The 25758-nt window shown below is 41.0% G+C and overlaps 1 protein-coding gene and 1 long non-coding RNA gene across 3 annotated transcripts in view; one reads left to right on the forward strand and one right to left on the reverse strand.

Annotated features, from left to right (window-relative positions):
• Positions 1-14084, reverse strand: part of ACVR1 (activin A receptor type 1) — a 131148-nt gene extending 117064 nt beyond the window's left edge. The window contains exon 1 of one of the 2 annotated variants that reach the window (XM_070357314.1): positions 13819-14084. The gene's annotated coding sequence lies outside the window, so the exon portion shown is untranslated. The remainder of the gene's footprint in view (positions 1-13818) is intronic. The other variant, XM_070357307.1, reaches the window with a different exon arrangement.
• Positions 14085-14381: 297 nt separating this feature from the next.
• The window catches only part of LOC138983943 (uncharacterized), a 47559-nt gene continuing 36182 nt past the window's right edge, over positions 14382-25758 (forward strand). The window contains exon 1 of the long non-coding RNA XR_011461315.1: positions 14382-14733. This is a non-coding gene — a long non-coding RNA (uncharacterized lncRNA). The remainder of the gene's footprint in view (positions 14734-25758) is intronic.

Consider the following 25758-nt stretch of genomic DNA (forward strand, 5'->3'; position numbering starts at 1 on the left):
GTGGGCCTGAGACTGCAATTTTAGTGATGCTAACTCCCAAATGATGCCACTACTACTAATCTGACTCGTTGGATGGCATCACCAACTCGATGGATATGAGCTTGAGCAAGCTCCGGGAGTTGGTGATGGACAGGGAAGTCTGGCGTGCTGTAGTTCATGGGGTCACAAAGAGTCAGAAACGACTGAACTAAACTGAACTGCTAATCCAAGGACCACACTTAAGCAGTAGGGCTCTGGTCACTCTCAGCTCTAAAGGATGTTGTCTTTCCTACAAGCCTCTGTGCCTCAAAAGCCCTTTTCCCACCTGATGCCTTCCCACCCATCTTTTAAGATGCTTGAGAACATCACTGTCCTGAGAAGATGACTGTGCTGCCCTTTCAAACAGAACCACACATCCCAACTTTATGCTTATAGCTCCATTCTGGTGCTACACTGTTATGGCTTGACCATTTTTCTGTCTCTCCCAAGCTAAGCTCTCTAACAGCCTGTCTGTCTCTACATGCTCAGCGCCTGGCACAAAGTAGCTAGTCAACAAATCTATGTAGAAGGAAGGAGTGGCTATACAATAAAAGAGATGCATGATCTTGGTCCAGGGAAGACTTTTTAAAAATAAGGTTGTTAGCAGAATCAAATTTTAGGCTTCAAGTTTTGTGGTTGAGGATCTTCAGCAGGAGAAACAAGCAGAATTTATGCTATCATTGCAGAGTCAAATCACAATGGATTATCATCACCTATTTGTTATAGGAAACAAAACAATAAAATTCCCAATTTTCTTGAAACGAAATCCAGAAAATCTTCTGATTAACTTTTAACAGACTAAAATCACTAGGCATCATGGGAAATGAAACAGCACTGACTTCTACATGTGCATTCATCCACTTTATGGAGAATCCTTTCGACAATTCTAAGTTTAAACAAACCTTTGTAAAAAGATTACTCCAGCAGGTTTAATGCAGTCACAGCTGTCAAAATCATGGGCAATGTATCACACTTAAGAGAGCATTTGAAAATGTGTCAATAATTATAATTAGACACTTGTACCAGATCTAATATACTTTCAATACCTTTTTACTTTAACTGATATGAAATTAAAACCAGTTACTTAAAACTGCAACTCTCAGATCATAATTTAATTCTAAAGTAGATATAAAACCTGTCACACTACCGAGATGGAGTACATTTTACTCAAGAGGAGAAAAGGCCACAGTATTGTAATATATCATTTTAGGTAAGGTGACCACCTTTAACACGCAAAGGGTAAAATATATTATCGAGGTGCAAAATCTCCCATTATTTACTTTACCCGTCTGCATCTAAAAATTTCCTCTTCAAAATTATGCACGACCCACACAGCCCAGAGATAATAATTCTTAACATTCCGGTTTATTTCCTACTAGCCTTTTTTTTCCTATGTCCATCTAGCATACAACTACAAACCTGAATTGTACTATGCTTTATGTTTATGGAATTGTACATAATTTGTGTGTATGGAATTACACTGTTTTATAGTGTCCTGCTTTTTCTACTCAATGTTGTTTTGTATAACCTCCATGGCCAATCTATTTATTCCAAAATTTTCTTCATGCCTACAATGCATAAGGCAATACACTGTACTAGGGACAGGATACATGAACACAGGGATTATCAGACAGACACAGTTCCTGCTCTTGGTATTTAACCACAGATATACTGATTATGTATACACGATATATATGCTGTGCATTACATATGCATACATACATATGTATATGTATACATACATATATTATATATATAGTAGTACATGCAAGATACAGAAAAGAGAGCACTAACTACATGGAATAGCCAAGAAAAGTCTCTGAGAGGGTAGCTTTTAAGGTGAGATCTGTCCCTGGAAATTCACCTAATATTTTGTGATTATACATAATTTCCATGTTATTCATAATGTGTGTGTATGCATACACACATATATAGTTTTTGTGCATATATACCTAACCTTTATAGGTTACTGTAGAACATTTAGATTCTTTTTTTTTTTTTTTTACTATTTTACAGAGACTTGAATAAATTTGTATACTCAAAGAGCTTTAGTAAGAGTTGTTTTTTTTTGATGAGTAACCAGGGGCTCAAAATCTTTTCCAGAATAATTACATTTATATTAGCAGCCCAAAATTTCCAAGTCTTTCAAGTGAAATAATCCAAGCATGTTGCTTAATTTTAGGGAAGCCAATTCCAAAAAACTACTGAAGTACAGGGAATAAACATGAATTTTATATTACATTTTATTTACTTGGTTTTGAATTTTTAAGTACATCTAATTTGGTAACCACCAAGAAATCCAATCATCTTATTAAACTATACCAGCTAAATATCTCAAAATTTTAAACAATCCCCTCTTTTACTTTCTTCATACTATAAAATACTTTGAAAGAGTTAAAGCAGTCCGCTCTGGCCTGTTCCATAAAATTTTTCTGTTTCTTAAAGATTGTCTATCATAGACCCATTGCTTTTTTAAAAATGCTATTACAAAAATAAAACATTTTTCCCTAAGTCTAAAAATCCATTGGCTCTATTCTTGATCAATAATAAAAAGCTGACTATATGAGTTTCTTTGTCACTAAAGGCCTACTTATCACTCACCGTATTTGAGAGAGAAAGAGAGAGAGAGAACCAACCACGTAAGCTCTGCTTTTAACATAAAGCACAAACCAGACACAGTGCTTTAAAACAATCAAAGTAAAGCTGTGGTTAGTAAGGCTCCCAAAGCCCAGGATTCTTTAGACTCAAAATTATATAGGGGGAAAAAGTCATCAGGCTCCATTTACTGGAACAGCCAAAACAGAAGACAACTGGAAGAGAATCAGCAAATTATTAAACTCCAGAAATAGCTGAGTCTGTGCCCTTCCTGACAGATGAGGAGAGAAAAATGCCACAAAGAAAAAGGTTGATACAGTGACTTTTGGGAACCACATCACTGGTTTACACCAGAGAACAGACTAGTGCTCGAGTCTTATGGGTTACTTTCTCATTTCCACCATGCCATTGTGCTTCAACCTAAACTGTAAATTCAAATGTAAATATCCTTTAATTGAGCAACTCCAATTCTAGATACTGACCCCCAGATATACAGGAGATAGGGCTTCCCAGGGGGCTCTAGAGGTAAAGAACCCACCTGTCAAAGCAGGAGACATACACGACATGGGTTCGATCCCTGGGTGGGGAAGATCCCCTGGAGGAGGGCATGGCAATCCACTGCAGAATGCTTGCCTGGAGAATGCCACGGATAGAGGAGCCTGGTGGAGTACAGTCCATAGGGACACAAAGAATCGGACACGACTGACGCCACTTAGCACAACACACACAGAGCACATCCAAGAGATAGACAGATGGATCTGAGTTACATGGTTTCAGATCTACATATCCATCTATATATAAATCAATATGTAGATATAGTAGTAAATGTAAAGATAGTCACTGCAACATTGTAACACATAATGTTACCTAAAATAACAAGTGAAAGACTGGCTGAATGCATTATGATACAGCCACACAATGAAGTACCTTTCAAAAGAATGAGGAGACTGGATGGTACCGATAGCAGAACATTGCCAAGGTAAGTTAAAGGAAAAAAGTCAGGTATAGAATTGAAATGTGCACAATATGAAACACTTATGATATAGGAAAAACACATCAGTTTGTAAATGTAGAGACTATCACTGGAAGGATACACAGTTAGTTTTAATCATGGTTTTTCTCCAGAAAGGGAAAGCAGAAGGCTGAAGAACAAGGTACCTTCCACTGTATGTCCTTCCCGTACTTCAAGTCTTGCCATGAGCACATGTACCATAACACAAAATTGGTTTCTAAAACATGAAATACTATAATGAATAAAAATGATTTGGGGGGTGGCCAGGACCCAGGATTGAACCTGTGTCCCTTGCAGTGGAAGCACAGAGTCTTAACCACTGGACTGGCAGGGAAGAAAAATTTATTTTTGAGGTTCTGGTGGGACACCAGAAAAAAAAACTGTAAGAACGCATATTAACATGTACATGTAATGAAATAAATCTATGTGTGTATTAGAAATAAAACTCCAATTTGAGAAAAAATAAATAAAGAGTAAGATGGCCCAAAATGGAGACTGAAATATCCAAGACAAAAATCTTTCTGAGAATAAAAGAAAGGCTCTCCTGGAAGATTTCCATGTTCAATACCCACACCTGAAAAAGATCACTCAACCTACGCTTAGAATGTCCTAGAACAATGGAACTTTTAAGGATTAAAAGGGAACCAGGGGAGAAGGAGAGTAGCTGAGGTGGATGTATCTGATTAAGTAACAATGAGTTGGAGGGAATCCTAAACAAACAAGCCAAGATAAGGTGAAAAAACTCCTCTGAATTTGAAAAGGACATTCCATTCTAAACTGGATAAAGGCAAGAATAAATCCCAAACTGAACCATTCTCTTTTGACTTTTTCCCCCAATCTCAGGTCATCGGTGATACAATTAAAAAAAATAAAAAAAATCATTGCTTGAATTCTTTTCAGCTAAATAAGGCTTAGTAAAATAGGCATAAACGTAAGTTAAAGGTGTCACTAATCAAAAAGTATATCTGCCTTTGATTCTATGAGCAGATGTTCATCAGTTCCCATGTCCAAAAGCTGAAGACTGTTATTGTAGTCCCTTGTTCAGATAAACATTTGGTTTATTTGCAAGACAGGGTGCACTTGACCCAAAAAAAAAAAAGTCAATAAGAGACTTTGAACTGTTTGTAGCTTCTTCATTTATCATTCAGATCTTAGCCCATGTTTTCCCATTTCCAAAAGGCACTTCCATCGTTTCCCACAGCTTCAAGTCCTTATTTCCAAGGTTCCAGTATAGTATTTCCAACTCCTCACTAGACTCAAACAAGCCCTCTTCTGTATCCATGTCCCACCAGAACCTCAATGCCAATACCACACCCCATCTCAAATCAGGTCCTTACTAACCTTCTGCTTTAAGATCAACACCATTCTCCTAGTCACTGGTGTTCCAAAAGTTAGATATACTTGCCCACTACCCATCCCTCCCTCTCTTCACAAAAATGATTTAATTAATCTATGGCTTCTCCAGCCCAAAGTCAAAACCATAATTCTACTTTCATTTCTTCTTAGATTCTGGCCATCTACCCTCATCACTAGACTGATCACCAACAGAAGGCTATATGACAGGGGTCTCACACTCATGCCTACAGGGACAATGCAGTTAGCATATAGCAGTAAGGCTGGTTAGGAGTCTGAAGAAATAAACAATAAATAGCAACTGAGGCTGGGCCTCAGTACCTGGGGGAAAAACAGGATGAGCCAGGACTCTGGCGAACATAGCACATCCCCTCAGACAGACACGATCACAGGTTTCCTGCAGGAATAGAGGCCTGCTGCTGCCAGAGCTCGCAATTCCGCAGGAGTAGGTGGAAATTTGGACTTTTTTGTGCGAAATTTCCCCCTATTTAAATGTTGGCAACCATTTGAAAAAAATGTTTTGAATGCAATATCAAGCAGGACAAAACTGCAAGGTGGATTCAGCCCAGAAACCCTCAGTTTTCAAGCTATGCTCTACAGCATGACGACATGGGGATGCATAGCCTGGATTAAAGCTCAGACGTGGGAACTCAGACTTCTTCCGTCACCCCTCCAAGTCTCAGTTTCTCTTTCTGTAGAATGAGGATAATAAGATGAACTAACCGCATGGAGTTGTGTGATCCTTGAATGAGAGAATGCAAATAAAGAGCCTGATCAGGGCCTCCTTCACAGCTACTATTATGTTATTGATGCTCTCTAAAAATTAAGTCTAAAACCTTCAGCCTGGCATTCAAAGTAAACCATAATTTGACTCTCAGTCTAAATTTTCTTCTAAAGTGCTGACCTTCAGGTACTCCAGTCACATTGCAAACAGCTTTTTAACTTTATTAATTTCCATATTTGCTTAGCCAAAAAAAAAAAAAAAGTGGGAGAGGGGCAGGGTATGCAATATAATCATTTAAATAACACTGGCCATTCTACTCAGGACACTTTGGCCCTGAAATTAGTGCAAACTGGAAGAAAAGAGTCTGCTGTTCCTTTGCAATGTCTCAGGTCTTAATGCCTCTCCAAGAAGCTATACCTCAAGGCACTGAGTCTGATTCCAGTGATTAAAAATATGTACACTTCTGTGTTTTCCAACTAGGCTCTTAAACAAAAGCCAGCTACCTCATATTTACTTACCCCATTCCCTGCTTTGGGAATGTTGCCTGTTCCATAACCTACACGTATACATAAGAGATACCTCTCCAAATGACAGCATCAAAATGGTACCTCTTTCCAAGGCTACTTCCTCAAAGGAGTTGGTCTATCCTTATCCCTCTGTATCTTGTGACCAAAATACTTGGGAGTTCTGCCCTTTATAGTTACATGTGCAATTCTTCAAACCTTTACTCATGTGCCCCTTGAGATCAACTTGGCTTTTTACTGAACCTGATAAATGTTTAATAAATGAAGAACAAAGAAGGGGGAAAAGACGAAGTGGCAGCAGCAGCAAGGTAAGGAAATGTTAACGATAAGGACAATGACAACAACGATGGTTGCTACCATGGGATTTATGCTCTTACTTACATCTTTTAATGCAAAGAGCTGTCCCCTATTAATCCCGTGTTGCATTCTGAACAATAAATGTACAGGGTCACCTTCCCCACCTCTCTCTCATCCTTTTGGGGCATGTTACCTGCTGTCCCCTTATTACTGAAAAGTCACCTTTTCATTCAAATATAATCTAAATAAACAGGGAGCTAAATGGCTCCTGCCACCAGTTTAAATCAATTAGCCCCACCTTCGATGTTGGTTGGGATCAAGATAATGATGCACTCTTGAAGTTGGTCCAAAATCCATAGTAGTCACTTTAACCTGATCTGGAAAAACAATCAAAGACCCCTACACAGAGAAAAGAACAACAGGGTCGGGGTCGGGGGGGAAGGTGGGGGAGCAAAGGGGTGTGGGTCATCTGTAGAATGACTAAGGCTCATACAAGAAGAAAAACAAAATTCTCACCCAGATTAGCAAATATTCAATAAACGAATTACGGCTGATTTTCACAATACCTAGAACAGGTTTTTTCAAGCTGCTGGTTAGAACCCATTAGCAAGTTGTGAAATCAGTTTACTAGATAGAGATCAGAATATTTTGTAACAAAAATTGAATTAGAAATTAGAAGGCACTGCAACATTGTTCTGTAAAATGTGTAATTCAGCATTATCTTTAATATGCACGTGTATGCGCGTGTATGTACTTGGTCAGGATGTAAAACGAAATACCAAGAGTCAAAAATGTTTTTCAAACATTGAAATAGAACGTGCGTGTTTATATAATCTCTGGGGACTAAGATTTTCCATTTTTTACTAGGCCATACTCATAAAATAAGAGAATGTCTGTTCTTGAAACCTGTTGTGCACAACAGTTCAGTTCTTCAGGTTCAAAAAAGCATATTAAAAATTATCATTTGGCATATTTTTCCCTTACAATTTCCTATTCCCAGAAAGGAAGGTAAAGGTCACTTTAGAAAACCACCTTCACTTTTTCTTCCCTCCATATATTTCTTTTTTGTTGTTGTTGTTAGGCTGGTTGTTTAATTTATTCAGTAGTCTGTATTTTTTAAGACTGATGCAAATTATCAACACATTTATTGAGCAACTATATGCATACAAAGCATTCTGTTAGGAAATGTGTGAGAAAGATGACATGACAGTATTTATTTTTTTATATTAATTTATTTTAATTGGAGGCTAATTACTTTACAATATTGTAGTGGTCCCTCCATATATTTCTATCTTGTTTAAGTTCCTGACATCAATTACAAGCTCAAAAGCTCTAGCTCTCTTAGTGATATTTGCCTATAAGCATTAAACTATCACTTAAAGAGAGTGAGCAAGCACAGTCAATTTTCACCCAGAGTGTAACATCACTCATCAGTCTTCAGTAGTGAAGATTCAGAATTTGGTTTAAGATACCTCCTCAGCCTAGCTCCTCTAGACCAGAAATAGTTTTGCTCAACTTCTTCTTACGTTTTCCTCAGTCCCTGCTCTCCAAACTCCAAGTATCACCCTACATCTAACATTTAGCTTTGTCCAAGATCACCCCTATCTTCCTTTATCCCCTCTGCACATTTCTCATCAAACTCAAGGTTACTTTTTAGTTCAGTCAATAACTCTTCCATAACTACCTAAAAAAAAAAAAAAGAAACAAAAACTACAGCAGTCTTATTTTCAATGGTCTCAATACTGCATGGTGACCACTAAGGCCTATCTGGCTTTCACAAATGAGCAAGGCACCCTGCCATCAAGCATTTAAGTGGAAAAGGTCTACATGGGATACCCACTCAAAGCAGCCCTTAAAAACCTACTGAAAGAGGAGTTTACTTTGGATTCCATCCATTTACCCAAGAGGTCATCCACCATCCACCTCTCACACGAGTACTGCCTGCCACACTATTTTCACTGTCCACTGTTTGAGTACAAATGCAACAGGAGAAAGTCAGTGTCAAGGAGTCAATTCACCAATGTTGAGCACCAGCCCCACGCCCCACTGCCCCACACATACACAGTACTTCAGGAGTCCTAGCTCTGCAGGGTAGGAAAAATAAGTTGAGATATTCTTCCCCTCAAAAGAAGTGTCATCCTGAAACTCAAAAACAATCCCAAAAGGAAACATATATTGAAAAGAATAGATGTCTTTTGAGATCACTAAGTACAAGTTATAATACCATACATAATAAAGGGATATAAACAATAGTTCCTTCTACTTAAGAGTGTCTTTTGTCCCCAGCTCCCAAACTCACATTTAAGGACCTGTGTCTGGCATCATCATCTCTTGAGACCACCTCCCTGATTGCCCAGAGTACTGGGTTATTTTGCCCTTCATAAATGAACCATCCATTCATTCTCTTAGCAATTAAAAAATGATTTACTGACTGTGTGGTCTGGGCCAGGTATTATATAAGGTGCAAGAGATACACAAAAGATGAATAAGACACATGGAGCCCATTAAGAGGATTTGAAAAGTTTTCAGTGACAGAAACTGAATTCTTTAGAATTTTAAAAATAGAGAAATGAATAACCTCAAGTCCTTGCTCCCAAAGAGATCAGTCAAATGCCAGCATGAGTACTGAAGATGGCCAAACACTAGAAGAATGTCAGAAGGTAAAATCCAGGAAGCACATGCTTGCAATGAAAGCACTCTGAGCCCTAAAGGATTTGGTTCTCCCCAAAAGTGTGGAAAAGGACAAAACAGCCAAGACTTAGCCTTATGATCAGAGAGCTGAACTCCTACAAACCCATCAGGACATCTGTGCTAAATAGGTCCCTCTGACCTAGTCCATCCTCCAAAACACAAACTTCAACTGCTGCATGAACTTCCACAAAATCTGGAAAGGCTAAAATTTAAAGTCACTTTCCCAGTCACAGAAATAAAGGTCAAATACCCAGAGCAAACAGTGAAGCAACTCCAATCGGCAAATTGGAATGTTGGTCAGAGACTCAAACCCAAAAATCAAACAACTGAGTAGTGGTGGCTCTGGAAAACAAAGCTCTCATGATCACAGAAGAGTCTTTAGACACATAAACAAGCCCAGATTTCCAGAGACACACAGAAGAGCACAAGAACATTGATCAGTCGTGCAGCTGGTTTGAGTATTGGGGTAGAGGGAAATACATTCATTTCAACTTCAAAAAGGAAGCTGCTGGGCCTCTTAATAATTTTGTGAGCATAAGTTCAAGTAAAACTGCCTTCTATCTGAACCAAACGCTGTGATGTGCCAGTCACGCCCACGTGAGGAAGCTCTTCCATAAGTGGTCTTCCCAATAGACAAATCCCGGTTTAGAACTTCTGATTCTTCAACTAGCATGGCAAGCTAGGGCACTCTATGGCTAAGGACTAAAAGAGAAGAGGTCAATCTTCCATTTGGTTCTTCTAAGAGCTGGAGTTGGCTGCAGAAAGAAACAGCAAGTTTTCACTCCAAGAGATCAAAGAAGGCATTTTGTACCAGGAAACCCAATTCAATCCTCATTTCCAGGAATAAAGCCACAGTGCCCAATATTTGCTTGGGAAAATAAAACAGGAGACTATGTGGCCTCCAATTAAAATCTCTTGACAGCTTTATTTCCCAGCCTCACCAGTTTAAGGCTGTGAACATTTTAGCCAGGCACTGATTTAACTTAAATACCAACTCCCCAGTCTGAATGGTCACACTTACCACTGGGTTAAAAAAATGAAAGCGTTTTAACACTTCATGACAGTATTCTTTGCCCCGTCCTGAGCACGAGATGTATAAGACAAGGTGATACTGAGAAGTGCCAGCCTCAGCCCAGCCCATCTCTCCCATGACCGCAGTCAGGAGAAACCGCTCAGCAGCCTGTGCTCTTCTTTTAGTCACGATACTGGAAATGAGTGGAAGCAGGAGAAAATGGGCGGGGGGTGGGCAGAGGGGCTCACCTCCATCTTACTTGGGTATGACAACAATCTTATTTGGGTATACTTTAAAATTATCACTTGAGTTCTCGTCAATCAGCCAACAGTTCTTGTGTGCCTACTTCACAGGCACCAAGCTAAGTCTATATAGTGCAGGGAAATATTCCCCAAGTAATCATTATGTTAATAGTTATGTGTTTAATCTTCTTAATCTTTTTACAAAAAAGTATATATCCTGTATGTAGGTTATAAAGTCTAAAAATAAAATCAGCACCCATGAACCCATCACTCAATCAAAAACCAGAATATCAACCAACACTGTATCTCATCTACCTACCTCCTCCACCCCACCCATATCCCCAGGTGCCTGCAGCGCATGCGCGCGCGCGCACACACACACACACACACCCCCCACACACACACACGCGCGTGTGCACACACACCCCACACACCCAGGGATTCATTATCCAGAACGTGAGTTTCAATCTAAGTGTCAATGCATCTTTAGGATTATCTCCTAATCATTATAAGTGAGTTGGCTTTCCAAATACAGCAGTGATATACTGTTTCTTCTTAAAAAGCGGTGTCTTTAAGGCTTTTTTTTTTTTTAGGTAAACTGCTGCTTTAAAGAGAAATACTAACAGACTAAGCGAGACAGACTTAATTATGGTAAACTCATGACGACAGTGTACAAATGAATTAAATTTGGCAAACACTGGCAAAAACAGCCGAGAACATGGGTTCCAGCATCCCACAAACTCCTGGTTCAAATCCTTACTCCACCCTTGATGAGCTCTACAGCTTAGGGCAACTCAGTTTTGCCAAGCCACAATTCTTTATTGTAACGGAATGGAATAATAATAATAAAACATATGGTTGTTGTGAAAATATAATGAAAAAGTGTGTGTAAAGATCTGAGCACACTGCCTGGCACACATCCAGTCCCCTCCTCCCCAAATCATCATATCTGTCATTAAATTCACTCAAAACATATCAAAGGATTTTGCCACCACCAATAGTTTATATTTCCCTAATTTCTAACATGTAAAAATAAATCAAGAGGCAGGGATCCAACAGCCGAACAGTCACAGAGGACAATTCCTAGCCCCAGCTCGTTTGCCTAAAATTATAGTATACCCTCATTGATTCCATCTCCACCTTGTGACCTTGAATAGCAGGATCATTTTTCAAATCCACTTCTGCCCCAGCCCTTCCTCCCAGAGAAGGCTGGACTACTCAATCCAATCTTACCTAGAAGCCTATTACAATCATCACAGGACTAGTTCTGTGTAATCTAGAGTAAACTAGGCATAGTCTCTCTTTACCGATTCAGTCACTGTTTTCCATTCCACGGACAGGTGCACAAATTTGGCAAATCACTACTTAGAAAAACAATCAGTACTATTAACAGAATTAAATTCCTCACATCTGAAGTTAATTCGTCATATTCTGGAACACGGCATACTCCTCCATCTTTACCCTCCATCATCCTTAGTATCCTTTTAAGTTACTCAGAGGTAACAAGAAACTTATTCGTATTCAAATGATCACTCTGTTCCAGGGTACAAAAGCTGTAAAACTACTACCTATATCAAGTTTTATCTAAAACTACTCTCTCCACTTCAAGTAAATCTCACCCATACTGAAGAGAATGAACCCATCCTGGCCTTTGTTTTTTCATCTGTCCAGAATTTATTTCAACATCATTAACCACCTTTGAGTATCTTCATAAGGGCTGATGGTAGAAATGTGATTATCCAACACACAATTCCATCAACCTAAGGACTACGCATCTCAGCCTCAAAAGACTTCTGTTTTTTAATTCCAGTATAGAAAAGAAAAACAACTGAATCACGAAAAAAAAGTGGTTTGGTCTCAGAAGCCAGGTGATCCAAATCCTATCTAGGCCTAAGATAACTCCCGAACGACCCCTGTGTCCCCATCAGTAAAATGGGGAAGATCCATGTTTCACACTCAAGCATACTGTAAAACTGGAGGGCGAGGCCAGTGTCTAAGGTCAGCACAAGTCTAGCGTCTGCTGGCTGCCAGAGCCCGGGCCCCCAGCCAGCCACCCACCTCCAGAGACAAGTGCCAGGACATACTATAGTGTTTCCATTTAAGGCCCGCCACTTGGATCAGCCCATCTCTTGAAATTTCTTACCACCACCTTTCCAGGAAGAATTTTTTGGGGGGAAAGGGGAGGTGGTGTCTATTTTTTGCCACCGACTTTCCTTGGGCTGTCAGAGCAGTCTGCATCTCTGGAACAGGATTCTTTAAAACCACTGGGCTAGTCTGTGTTTAAATGCCAGGCCTCTTTTCAAAAATATACAAAATGCGGATGAGATCAGTCCCTTCTCTCAGGATCTAACTTCCATCACACACACTTCAAAAAAGAAAGAAAGCCCAATGAAATTAACAAATCCATTGAATTACTTTCCTACCTCTCTGCCAAAGCCACAATAAGCTCAACTTTTTAACCAAGACTTTTCTTCTTCTACTAAGTGGAATGTTTTCTTCCCTAAGGAGCTTCTTCTACAGCTTCTCTCCCATGCAAGGAGCGTTCAAAACTCCAGAGGGAAAAAAGGCGGGGGGCGGGGGGGGGGGTCGGGGAAGATTGGGAAACCTATCTAGCACAAACTGGACAGAGCTGAAACAGTCTAGAACCCGACGGAAGTGAGTGCTTCCAGCACGGCAGAGGCCCACCTCTCTCCCCAGAGCACCCACGGCTCCGGCCTCACTGTTTTGGTTACAGTGTTGAAGGAAGGGCTTTAAACTTGGCAAAGTACCGTGCAACATCTGTAACCACATTTGCCTTCTGGGGATCGGAAGATGAATCCCACATTCCTGGCTTTGAAGCTTTTTGAAACTGCAGCTAGGAAGAACGGAGGGAGGGAGGGAGGGCGTTGAGCAGAGTTTATTGGCTGTCTCTCCAGCAGAAAATTCCTCTTGGAAGAGACGGATATTTTGAGGGTGGGGGTGATTTGCCCATCCCTTGACTCTCTACCAAGCTCAGCTGGGAAGGTGAGCCCCGTGGTCAGGCGGCCAGATCGATTTACAAGTCAGAGGCGCACACCCTGAAGGAGTTCACTACAGGCACACACACTGCAAACCCGAGACCACCCCACTCCATGCCTCTGCCCTCTCCCACATCCCACCAGCAGTTCAGGCCCACAGCAAGACAGTTTTGTTCCGCGGCTGCTTCCCCCACCGAGAGTGAATCGGCTTGGGGGGAGAAAGGAATGAAAGCGAGGGGGAGGCACCGCAGACGCCCACCCTCCCACCCCCAATTCCTGCCCCTTTTCCCGGTAGGTTCTCCCCTCCCTCGGTCCCCCGGGCTCCGGCTGGCGCGGCGGGCGACCTGCCCTCACCTCTTGTCCGGCGGCTGCGGGGGGCTGAGCCGGGGGGAGGCGGAGTGCTAGCCAGCCGGGCGCTGCAGGTCGGCGCGGGGCGGGGCGGGGCGGTGCAGCCGGCGAGGGAGCCCGGAACTCCGCGGGGCTGAGGGCCGGCGGCCGTCCCCGAGCGGCGGCGGCGGCAGCGGCGGGCGGGTGCCGGGGGGCCGGGTGCTTTCCAGCCCTGGGGCCGGTGCGGCTGGCCGAAGAGCAGCCTGGCAGCGGCGGCGGCGGCGGCGGCAGCGGCAGCCACCCCGGGGAAAGAGCCGGGGGAGGGAGGGGAGGCGGGGTGAAGAGGAGGCGGAGGAGAAGGAAAGGGAGGAGGGCGGGCGGAATAAACTTCCCGAGGCGCCGCGGCACGGGCTGGGAGGACGGCCGCGGGCGGGGCGGGCCGGATGGGGGCTGGCCCGGGGGGCAGTCGCGGGGGGACAGTCACTGAGAGTAGAAAAGTTCCCCCAGCGCCGAGGGGCAGGCTGCGGCGGCGGCGGCTGCAAAGAGCCGGAGCCGGAGCGGGAGGAGCGGGAGGAGGAGGAGAAGGAAGTGGCTGCGGAGCGCTCGGCCAATGAGTGTCTGGAGCTGTGATTAACCAGGCAGCAACACATCATTTCCTCCCGGCGCGGATCCAGGGAGCCGGGAGGGAGAGGGAAGACGGCGGGGCGGGGCCGTCCCCGCGCCCCCTGCAGGCGCCCGGCCGGGGGCGAGCCCGCCGAGCCCCGCCGAGCCTGGCCGAGCCGCCCTTGGCGCGCCCCTGGCTGTCTGGCCGGCCCGGAGGAGGCTGCGAGCGCGCCGCCTGCGGGGCTCTTCGGAGGCGGGGAGGCGGCGGGGCAGGCCCAAGACGGGCTCCTGCGGCCGGGGTGGGAGGCGGAGAGGCCGCGCGGCGGGGTGAGTGCCCAGGTAGGCGCGGGCGGAGCCGTCTGGACAGCTCCCGGGGGGAGAGCGGGGCGGGCGGGCCGACTGCCTCCCAGCCCGGGACTGCGGGCGGCGCGCGGCTGGACTCCGACTTAGGCTGGATGTACAGGGAAAAACCTTGGCATTCTCACCCAGGCCATTTCTGACCTGCCTTCAAATCCCCTTCCACTTTGCTCATTTTCTCGCAAGGTCTGGGGTTATGCAAGAGCTTGCCATTTTCGCAGACCGCCTCCTTAGGAATAAAAATATGCATTTGGGGCGGGGAGCGGGGGGAGGGCGTCGGGGGCGGGGGCGCTGGTGTTCTGCGGTAATCTAGCCCTGTCCTAGGCGCCATGGGAGCTTACAGTGGAAAGGAAGGAACATTCCCCGACACAGAGAGGTTGACAACCCCGGTCCTTAGATACACAAAACACTCCAGTGTGCTAATATTATCCAGAGCATCAAAAAGGCATGTGAGGATCAAATTTTGCACGGTGCCTGATGAGTATAAGGAAAGCACTAAGCCATTTTCTCTGCCCTCCAGAAGTTTACAATGTAGTCCTATTACAAAGCCAAATAAAAGCAAGAAAGCAATAAATGGTAATACCATAAAGTATTTTTATCTCTACAGGTTCATTCATGCAGCAGGCATTACTGGGTGACTGCGGTACTGCAGAAGGTTGCAAAGAAAATGGATGATCTGGTCCCTGCGGGTCAGGGGTTTACAATCTAATTAGAAACACAAGGCAAATATACATGAAACCCCTAGAAAAGAATCCCCAGGTATAATATAAGCAAGAAGATGCAGAAGGAAAAGGGCTTTGTACCTGTATAATTGGTGGGAATTTGGAGAGGAAACTCCAGGTCAATCAAGCATGTGTGCCTGTATGTACCCACCTCCCTCTGTAGAACAGTGTGGCAGGGACCTCAGTGTCTTTGGCTGAAGCATCATCCCTGCCACTTAAGACCTTTGTGACCTTGGGCACATTTTTACCCTCTTTAAGAAGGGAGTACAACCTGTCTCAGGAGGTTTGTTGCACGATTCAAATGACATTACACACATGTGGGAGCTTCTGAAGCTTCTGTGTAAATATTTCTCAGTCGGGTCCGTTTAGGGAGTCCTCATGTTACTAACCTCTTCAGGTAACCTTCTTTATAGTATGCGGTAGGCTGTAAGGGGCTTCCCTGGTGGCTCGGTCCATAAGGGCAGGGACCAGGCTTGGTTGTGCCCACAGTGTATCATCATGCCTATCAGACTGGCATATGTGAGTACTCAATAAAGGTTTGCTGAATAAGTCAATAAATGAACTAATGAATCCTATTATGATCTTAACTCTTCCTTTTATCTCTTCCTTCATACTGGTGTTTTTGTATGGCTGGCTCAACGCAGAACCTTCTACCTTAACCCTCATGTAAACTAAGTTGTATTCCAGGAGACTCTCTGGGAGGATCCTGGGTAGTTATTTGTGGCCTTGTAACATAGATAGGTTGATTGAGAGTGTGTGTGTGTGTATAAGAAGAGGATACACAAGGATACAGCCCTTCAAACAAGCCCCACTAACACAAGGATACAGTCCAGATACAGTCGTTTGGCTTGGATATCTTAATCCAGGGTTTCTCAGTGTTGGTGCTGTAGACATCTTTGGCTTTGGCTGGATAATTATTGTGGGGTGCTGTCCTGTGCAGGGTAAGAGGTTTTACAGCACCGTTGACCTCTATCCATTAGAGGTAAATAGGACTCCCTCCACAGCCATGACAACCAAAAATGTCTATTGTGCTCTGTGTGGGCTCAGACACTCAGTCGTCTCTGACTCTTTAAGACCCCAGGTACTGTAGCCCGCAGGCTCCTTCTTCCATGGGATTTTCCAGGCAAGAATACTGGAGTGGGTTGCCATTTCCTAATGTCCTGGGAGGGTACAGGGAGGTGAAATCACTGTCCATTGAGAACCATAGCTTACTCCAACATCTAATCCACTGATTTAACTGGTGGAAAATCACACCAGTAAAGTAACTTGGAGGAAATACATCTTCTGTTGGTCTAAGATTTCCAGATCTCCTCCATCATATGTTTCAAGGAGCACGACTCTTGTTAATTAATTGCCTGCTGCATTGTGAATTGGCAACTCTTCTGTTTTCTGCATATCCTCCTCCTTTACGCCCAGATCAACATGTTCATTTCTAAAAGTCAACAGCTTTCAAAAACTATTAGGAAACAGTCTTGAGCAACCTAAGAGTCGTGTACAATATTTTCCTTTAAAATTGGGGGAATTTATTACACAAAATTCTGCAGAGTGTAAGTAATATAGACTATAAATTGTAAATTTTTAGAAATGATTTCATTTAAAATAACTATGTAATTCCATTGAGTGATTTTTCTCTCATCTTGAAGCCATTACTTTTTGGCTCCAAGTGAGTTTTCCTTTCATAATGGTATGAAGGAACATGTCTTATTAAAACCTATAAAGCAAAAATCAGCTTAGTTATTTATATCAACTTTCAGAAGCAAATTCTTTAGAAGTATATTGGTGGGATGTTTGAGCTGGTGTTAATGAGAATCATGATGGATTGATGTGCTGAAGTTCAATTTCTAGAAGTTTCTGAAAGAAAAAGATTAATGGTTGAAGGAATGAATAAACAAATTCTAATAAGTCTGTTCATTTGGTTTGGACATGTAGAGCCTGCCCCCCCACACCCTAAAAAATCCCTGCTTCCAGCAGGCAATAGTACTGGGTTTACAATGTGAGTGGACATTTTTGTTCAGCAAGACAATATCATCTGTCTCATTAAATAAAGTTATTTCAAGCATTGGTTTTACAGTTTTGTTCATACTTAGTTTGGATTTTACAGCTGTGTAACAGTTACAAGCATATGGAGATTAGTTTACATCTAGTTTGGTGGTTGTTTACATTTAAGTTGAGCATTGAAAGCTAGGTAGGCATAATAGCTTAGAAAAAAGGCAACGTTTGAGGACTGGATGTGGTTTATGGCATAGCGATTCTCCAATTTTGTTTTGGTAAACTGGAACTGGGACACATATTCTTAGCGGATCTCCAAGTTGTCTATGAACTTTGTTCTTTTGCTTCAGTTATAATTTTTTTTTAATTGATGTCATATTAAAGTAATTAATATGCATATTCTGGATCTTATGTCTGTCATGCAGCCATGATTCCACTACCATTTTTCGCTATGTACCTTTCATGTAGTTTATTTAAATTAAATTTTATAAAACTTATTTAAGATCTGTGAAGGTCTGTGGAACTGTTTTCCTCTTAAATGTGTCCATACATTACTCAAGTGTGAGAAATGCTGACCAAACTGCATCTTTACTATTCCTAGAGAATGATAAATTCAAAGACCCTGAGATCTGGAATTTAGTCCTAATCCTGAGGCCCATAAGAAACCAGTTAACCAGTATTATGTTCCAAAGATTGAAATGACTGGATCAGAATAGTAAGGGGTGGAAAGGAAATCTTAACCTGAAAGGGTCACTAAAAATCCTGTCATTACTGGCACCCTTTTCCTCAAATGGTAAACATTTAACCCATCAGGACAGATACTTGTTTATCTTCCAATTAAACTTTGACAGGTGTATGAATGACTCATTAACTGTACATTTCTTACAAGACTTTATTGACCATCCACCATATTCAAAGAGCTGTGGGAGCTATAGCCACTTCCCATTTAGGAAAGTTCATCCAGTCACTCCGGGCACAGCAGGATACAAGCAACCAGTGCTCAGCTATGAGCCAACCATATGATAAAAGAGGCACTACCAAACCGTTGCAGAAAGAAAGATTATTCATTAAACGGTGTCGAGGCACTTGGACAAAATCCTGTTATTGCGTCCTCTCACACTATTCCTGAAAATATTTCCAGAAGAAATAAAAAAGCTTACTTTTAAAATTATAAATTAACTCAGAGCAAATATAGATAGATACCTTTGGATGGAGATAGGACTGTTTTTTTTTGGCCGCAGCATAGGCCTTGCAGGATCCCGGCCCAGGGATCCAACCCAGGCCCATGGCAGTGAAAGCACCAAATCTTAACTGCTAGACCACTAGGAAATTCCCGGAAAGGACTTTCTAAATAAAAGCTATGGAAGAAATTTAAAAGATTGGTTGAAAAATAATAATAATAAATAAATAAAAATAAGAAAGATTGGTTGGCTTGACTATGTAAAATTTTTCCCCTAAAATGTTTTAGGGAATAACCAAACAAAATAAAACCATGGGGGAGCCAAGCAGTTAAGCTACCTACAACATACACTCAAAAGGATTAAAATGTGTTTTTTGGTGTGTTCTGGCTGCTCTGAGTCTTGGCTGTTGCTTGCAGGCTTTCCCTCGTTGTGGCGAGTGGGGCCTACTCTCTAGTTGCTGTACACGGGCTTCTCACTGTGGTGGCTTCTGTTGCAGAGCACAGGCTCAGTAGCTGTGGCCCACGAACTTAGTTGTCCTGGGGCACTGGCAGCTGAATTCTTAACCACTGGACCATCAAGGAAGTCTAAACTCTTTAATATATTAAAAAAAATTTTAATAAATATATTTTAAAAATTAAATTTAAAATTTAAATTTAAAAATTAATATATTTAAAAATTAAAAATATCTAAATTCTTTAATATATTAAAAAAACTTGAAAATTAACAAAATGTACCTTTTAATAGAAAGTTGAGTAAATGTCATACTAGATAAGGAAAAATAAAATTTTACATATGAATATTAGGAAAAAAGTTCACTCTAAAAATTGAGATGGGAGAAGGCAATGGCACCCCACTCCAGTACTCTTGCCTGGAAAATCCCATGAACGGAGGAGCCTGGTGGGCTGCCATCCATGGGGTCACTAAGAGTCGGACACAACTGAGCGACTTCACTTTCACTTTTCACTTTCATGCATTGGAGAAGGAAATGGCAACCCACGCCAGTGTTCTTACCTGAAGAATCCCAGGGACAGGGGAGCCTGGTGGGCTGCCGTCTATGGGGTCGCACGGAGTCGGACATGACTGAAGCGACTTAGCAGCAGCAGCAATGCAAATAAAACTAAGATAAAATGTTTTATACAATTTGTTAGCAATTGAGCATATTCTCTAGTGGTAAGATTGACTTTATAAAGGACATTTAGTTGCTATGGAGAGTGTAAACTGGAAAACAGTTTCTTGAAGATAATTGATGTGTATCAAACACCTTAAAAATATTTATACCCAGATACTTTAATTCCGTTTCAGGAATTTATTCTATGAAAATAATCATCAATCACACAAAGATTTATATAAAAGAATGATCATCATCTATTAATTTTGGAAATGCAAAAAATAAAGCATAAGTTGAAAAAATAGGATACAAAGATAGTATTCCAATCCCATGATATTATAAACACATGAATCCCTCACACTCACGTATACACTAAGATGAAAGACCAGAAGACAATTTTTTCAGATGTGTAATAATAGCTTTGAATCATGGATAGGGTCAACTTATTATCTTTTTTACACATGTCTGTGTATTCTAACTTTTCTATATTTCATAAGCAGAAATAATCATTATAAAAATAGAAATGCCTATATTTTTAAAGGGTCTGACAGTCATGGGACAAACCTAACTGGTGAGGAGTATATGTGGACTTGTATGTGTGAAGTGGGAGTTAGGAATTAGAGAATAGAATTCAAATTAGGCATTTTTGTGCTCTGCTAGTAGGTCCATTTCTTTCCGAAGAGAATTTCTCAGAGATCTCAGAGCATTATCTCATTCTTTGCTTGCATCTCAGTCTCCTTGTGACTCATTTCCTTACAACCTTGAGGGCCATCAAGGGCTATCAGCCATCAGCCCTGTTCTTGGTCTTGCTCACATTCTGAAGCTGCTTGAGTTTCTAGTTCCCTTCAGCCAGTTCAGTCGCTCAGTCGTGTCCGACTCTTTGAGACCCCATGGACTGCAGCACGCCAGGCTTCCCTGTCCATCACCAACTCCCGGAGTTTGCTCAAACTCATGTCCATCAGGTCGGTGATGCCATCCAGCCATCTCATCCTCTGTCGTCCCCTTCTCCTCCTGCCTTCAGTCTTTCCTAGCATCAGGGTCTTTTCCAAGGAGTCAGTTCTTCTCATCACGTGGCCAAAGTATTGGAGCTTCAGCTTCAGCATCAGTCCTTCTGATGAACATTCAAGACTGATTTCCTTTAGGATATCTAATTCCCTTAACTACAGTTAATTTAGCTACATTGTGGAGATTTGGATTTTTAAAAACTACTTCCGTGGATAAATGCCCTCAGGACAACCAAATTAATTTCTTCCTCCAATTAAACGGTATATTTTGAACATAACTGTGTAGCTCTTGGTAGAATTCAGCATTACAGTGGCTTTTCATTTTTAAGGAACATCCCTTTGCCTGACTGGTCCCTCTGAACATTGGCATCATGAAGACATTGTCATGAATAAGAAATCAAATTAATTTTCCAAGTCCTAGTATAGCCCCACTCTACCAATATCTAAAATCCAAAGGCTTCCTTTTTATTAACCTACTTTTGTTTAATGAAACTCCAGAGATCAGCTGCTAAGGTTAATTACATATAGCGGAGGACTAGCTGTGTGACCTTAGGCAGGTAACTTCTAGATTTCAGAATCTAGCTTCTCCTCTAGAGTAAACGTGAGGGGTGAGTTGCATTTCAGAGGTTTCTCGGTTTCAAAATTCCACAACTCAAGTCAGAATTACTAAGAAGCTTAATATGTGAAGTTGCTGATGCTGTGTTTGACATTTTGAGAATGAAGCGCTTAAGATTCTCTAGGAACTGTCCAAAGGCCAGTGGGACTGGAATGAAAGGAGAATATCCTGAAGTGACCATAGAGGACTGGCCCATTCTTGCAGGTATCCCAAAATCAAGCCAGGGAAGTAATGAAGTGATTAAAGGGTTTTTGTTTTTTTTTTTTAAATATTTTTATTTATTTGACTGCACCAGGTCTATCTGCGGCATGTGGGGTCTACTTCCCTGACCAGGGATCGAACCTAGGTCCCCCTGCTTTGGGAGCACAGAGTCGTAGCCACTGGACCACCAGGGAAGTCCCTGATTAAAGGGGTTTAAGCAAAGGAGTGAGTGACAAGTTTGCTTAAGGTCATTAATCATTCCACCCAAGACATCTATGATCCTTTGTTGACAAGATTTTTCCCCTAATAATTATTTTGTTTTTTAAAAAAAAGATACAAAGTATGCAAGTACAAAAGGATATATTGTATAAGGAAATGCAAATTTCAGAATCACCAGTTTCCCAGTCACCCACCCTCTTAATACAGAAACTCTGTAAACATAGCAAAACTACACGTGCTCTCTTTTGCTTTAACACAGATCATAGCATGCTATACACTCTTCTGTCCTTTGTTTTATCACCAAACCAATAATACCAGTTCCCACTGATAAATAGTCTTTGCTATTACAAAGAAGTCGTTTCAACCAGTTTTAGTACTGTTTTTGTTCTCCTCTTCAAGTAAGCAAAGACTCACAGAAGTCTAAAATTGGAAGGGACCGAAAATCTCATCTAGTCTCAGCTCTGCCTTTTATAAGGAAAAAGTTTGTTACCAAAAAGTCATGTGATTCCTCAAGGTCTCAGCTCCTTAAAGTAAGGCTGGATTCAGAACTTGGTTGTCCTAATCATCTTTAGGTCCCTTTATACTTCTTGATTATAAAGTAATACTTGTTGCAGTTAAAAGTGCTTTTTAAGTGATACGCATGGTAAGATCTGATTTAATCTTTAAGCAGATATGTACGAGCACAGAAATGAGTTTGGAAGGCCATGCTTTAATAAGATGCTGTCAGTGGTAATCTTGGCAATGCAGGCAGCAAGTTTATGAGGTATAAATCACATACCATACAATTAACCCATTTAACCCATGTGAGTGTACAATTCAATGGTTTTTAGTATATTCGCAGATTTTTACACCTATCACTACAATCAATTTTAAAACATTTTCATTATCTCCAAAAGATACCCTGAGCACATTAGCTGTCCTTATTTACATTTTTTATTCTTATGTTGTATTTCCTAAAAATTTTGAAGTAACTGGTACTGTTATAATAAAAATACATCTATTTGAAACCAAAATAAAACAATGCAATATTCACTGTGAAAATATACAGAGGAAATAGAAAGAAAAAAAATTTTCAAATAAGAAGAAATCACTTAATTGTACTATTTCTAATATAAAATAGATATAATATTTCGGATAATGTTCTCTTGGTCTTTTCTGTGCATATTTATCTATTACAAGGAAATAACATGGTTTACTCTTACTCAGTTATATCCGAGCATTTTCTCAGGTCAGTAGATACTCTCTGAGAGTGGTTTTTGAGTGATTTAAGACCATGAGTCCATCTTACCACACCTTTTGGTGTCTTTGTCACCATACCCTCTATTATCCTTGCCAATTTGGGAATTTAAAAACTTCTAGGTTTTAATTTGCATTCTTTTAATTGCTAATGAGGTTGTACCTTGCTCATAAATATATCAACTGTATTTTTTCAATTTTCTTTTTATTTAATGCCCTTTACCTATTTTTCCATTGGAATGTTAGTGTTATTTTTATTGATGAGAATATAAAGAGCTTTCTATTTTCCTTTCCTATTGAGCACTGACCAGGTAGAAATTCCAACCTATAAACAAGTTTTAAAGATTAACTTGGTTTCCACTTATTATTTCCCAGATTTTTTCAGTGGGACTGGCTGCTTTTCTTCAAAGGGACTCTTCCTTTCTATTTTACTAAAGAAATAACTAAGAATGAGGGGCAGTCTGTGAAGTTCCTTGCAGTTTGATGAAACAGTTCACCAATTTCATTCTAAAGCTCCACAAATAATACCTTATTTACTACTAGTAATATAAAAACTATTTTAATAAGCTAAGATTTTTCTAAGTAGCCAGGTAAGTTACGTTGAGTCAAGTTCACCCACCCTTATAAAAGGTAACATCAACACTTTGCCAAGTATACTAGGGTATGTGGAATGCACTTAAGGCTCACTCCATTTTTCTTTTTGACAACCATGAGTTTTTAAGCCAGCGAACCGTCTGAATTTTTTGTGTTTGATATTAACTTTTCCTATTGACTTATCGTTGATTCACAGTGTTGTGTTAATTAACAGTCTGAAGTTTTAACTATGACTCAATTCCCCCAAGTGCTTCACCACAGAGTACAAAAGATTACCAAATCCTCCAGTTTCTAACCTAGAGATCCAATGTGGAATGAAAAAAGTAAACCTATCACTCTTCAGCAGCTAAAGACGTTATACTCATCAGTATAACTTGGAAAGGAAAAGAAACACATAAGCAGCAAGGAAAAGATATTGATGACAACGATTATTCCTGGATAGAAAATGGTCACATAACCCATTTGGTAAAGAGAGAGGAAAAAGGCAATTTATTGATCTGAATGAACACGCAGCAAAGGCTATTCCATACAACCTCTCAAAGAGCTGAGATGAGCTTTCAATTTAGAAAAGCTTACTCTATTGCTGGTAAAGGTTGGGTTCCCTGTTGGCAAATCAAACAAAGATTTGTTGACAAATCAAATGTTCATCAGAAGGTCTTCTACTGTGAACTGTCTGCTTCTACTTAATTTTCAGTTTTATGTATTAGGCACCAGTAAATTTAATACTCAGAACACGGCCCTAGTTATTAATAGGTACTATTTGTTTTTTAAAATCAAAACAAAAACCACTTTATTATTTTTACAGTGATCATTGATTAGCCTTTGAAACAGAATGATGGAGTCTTCTATTTTGAAAAGAGTTTAGAAAAATGTAGTACAGCCTCCACTTATCTTTTCTTGTTGTTTTTCAATTTTTTTTTTTTTTTTTTTAGGATTTCATGATGCTATAGTTTCTTTTTAAAGAAAACTTTCAAACATAAAAGAAAAAAATAGAATAACAAACCCCATAAACCTATTGCCTGGTTAAGCAACCATCAAGATGAGGCCAGACTTGATTCATTTATTTCCCATGCCCCCTTACACACCCTTTTTTTGGTGGGCAAGGGAAAGAAGTATTATTCAGAAGTAAACTTCAGCTGTCATATCATTCTATTCCTACTTTTTCAGCAAGTATCTCTAATACATAGGGACATTTTTTTACCCAACCATAAGGCAACTATCACACCTAACAAAATTAATGACTACTTGGTATATCTCCCTTTCAGATTCTGATTGCCTAGATTTTCTCAGAAAAGTCTTTCATCAAATCATGATCCAGACAATGCCTGCTTATATCATTTAGTTATTTGGCCTATTATTAAGTCTTTTAATTTTGAGATCATTTAATCCTCCCTCCATACCCCACTCTGATATATGGATGTGAGAGTTGGACTATAAAGAAAGCTGAGCACTGAAGAATCGATGCTTTTAAACTATGGTGTTGGAGAAGACTCTTGAAAGTCCCTTGGACTGTAAGGAGATCCAATCAGTCCATCCTGAAGGAGATCAGTCCTGAGTGTTCATTGGAAGGACCGATGTTGAAGCTGAAACTCGAATACTTTGGCCGCCTGATTTGAAGACCTGACTCATTTGAAAAGACCCTGATGCTGGGAAAGATTGAGGGCAGGAGGAGAAGGGGACCACAGAGGATGAGATGGTTGGATGGCATCACCGACTCAATGGAAATGGGTTTGGGCGGACTCCGGGAGTTGGTAATGGACAGGGAGGCCTGGTGTGCTGCAGTACATGGGGTCCCAAAGAGTCAGACATGACTGAGTGACTGAATATGATATGCAGATGACACCACCCTTATGGCAGAAAGTGAAGAGGAACTAAAAAGCCTCTTGATGAAAATGGAAGTGGAGAGTGAAAAAGTTGGCTTAAAGCTCAACATTCAGAAAATGAAGATCATGGCATCCGATCCCATCACTTCATGGGAAATAAATGGGGAAACAGTGGAAACAGTGTCTGACTTTATTTTGGGGGGGCTCCAAAATCACTGCAGATGGTGACTGCAGCCATGAAATTAAAAGACGCTTACTCCTTGGAAGGAAAGTTATGACCAACCTAGATAGCATATTCAAAAGCAGAGACATTA

Source organism: Bos mutus, chromosome 2 (genome assembly GCF_027580195.1).
Source record: "Bos mutus isolate GX-2022 chromosome 2, NWIPB_WYAK_1.1, whole genome shotgun sequence".
NCBI lineage: Eukaryota > Metazoa > Chordata > Mammalia > Artiodactyla > Bovidae > Bos > Bos mutus.